This window comes from Echinops telfairi, unplaced genomic scaffold (assembly GCF_000313985.2).
Source record: "Echinops telfairi isolate 266 unplaced genomic scaffold, ASM31398v2 ScPeMD7_655;HRSCAF=1070, whole genome shotgun sequence".
NCBI classification, from domain to species: Eukaryota; Metazoa; Chordata; class Mammalia; order Afrosoricida; family Tenrecidae; genus Echinops; species Echinops telfairi.
This window is the reverse complement of record NW_022104553.1, coordinates 11,371,929-11,373,407: the sequence shown is the minus strand read 5'-3', so window position 1 is coordinate 11,373,407 and position 1,479 is coordinate 11,371,929.

Below are 1,479 nucleotides of genomic sequence, written 5' to 3'. Positions count from 1 at the left end.
ATCTTTAGCCATAAGAGAAATGCAAATTAAAACAACAATGAGGTACCACCGAACAGCCTCAAAGGTAGCCCAATTCATAAAAACAGAAAGCAACAAGTGTTGGAGGGGCTGTGGGGAGACAGGAACTCTCATCCACTGCTGGTGGACTTGTAAGTATGTACAACCCCTATGGTAATTGATCTGGTGATATCTAAAACAGATGGAAATTGAGTTACCATATGACCCAGCAACCCCCCTACTGGTTACCCAGAAGAGGGAAGAAACAAACCAAAGCCAGACATCTGTCTTCTAATGTTCATTGCAGCACAGTTCACAATTTCAAGAAGTTGGAAACAACCCAAATTTCCATCAACTAACTATTGGATTAAAAAACTGTGGCACATACAAACAATGGAGTACTATGCATTGCTAAAAAGCAACGATGAACGTATGAAGCACATCACTGCATGGGAACAACTGGAGGAAATCATGCCAAGTGAAGTAAGTCAAGCACAAAAGGACAAGTACAACATGAGTCTGCTGAGGTAAGCTTTCAAAAAAAAATGCTAAAGGGGCATAGGGAAAAAGCTACTGTATACAAACATCCATGGGCTGAGGATCAGGTAATATAGCAGGGACCAGACCAAATACAGGGATACACATGGTAGACAACTAAAAAGGAGGTGGGGAAAGGAAAAAAAAATAAAAAAGGAATGGGTAGCGGGGGCACAGGGTACTAACCCACCCAAGGGGAGAGTATTGTTTATATCTCCACAGGGAAAGAGGGACCAGACTTCAACCCAGTGCTCCAAGATTTGAATGTAACATGCCAGTGTGGAGTAGGGAACAAGTGGAGAGGTCTGGGGGCCCCGGCCCCAATCACAGCTACTACATGAACACCTGCCCCTCCCTCCAGAAGAATTTATTTCAAAGGACGGCATTGAATCTGCAGCTCTGGGAGAGGGACATATCTGGTCAGAGCACATGGGAGCAGATGAAGTGGGAGGAGGAGAGAGTGGAGCACATCCTGGGCCACCAGGCCGTGAAGACGATGTTCCCAATTAGAGCAGCCCATCCACAGAAAGGACCATATGGCCAGCTCCACAATGAGACATGACGCCCCTCACAGACACATAGCCCTACAAGGGACAACACCAGAGACATAGTGTGGGAATTGAATTCACCCGATCTGATCCCACCACACCGAGACAAAACACTAAGGGGGTGCAACAGAACAGCAAGGGAACAAAGCGGCGAGGTCCTCAGGGAATCCTGAAGGTGGACTTTGGGGCCAGGGCGTGGTGCCCCAACAGACTGGACTGGAAAACACTGCTAAAGGCCAACAAACAATCCTTGAACTAGCTACAAGCTTTTCTTTCTTGTTGTGTTTTGCTTTGATTTTTTGTCGTTGGTTTGCTGTTGTTGTTTTGTTGTATATTGTTGCTTGGTTTTGCTCTGTCTTGTTTTTGTGCGTGTTATTATCTCCGTAGGTCTGTCTAA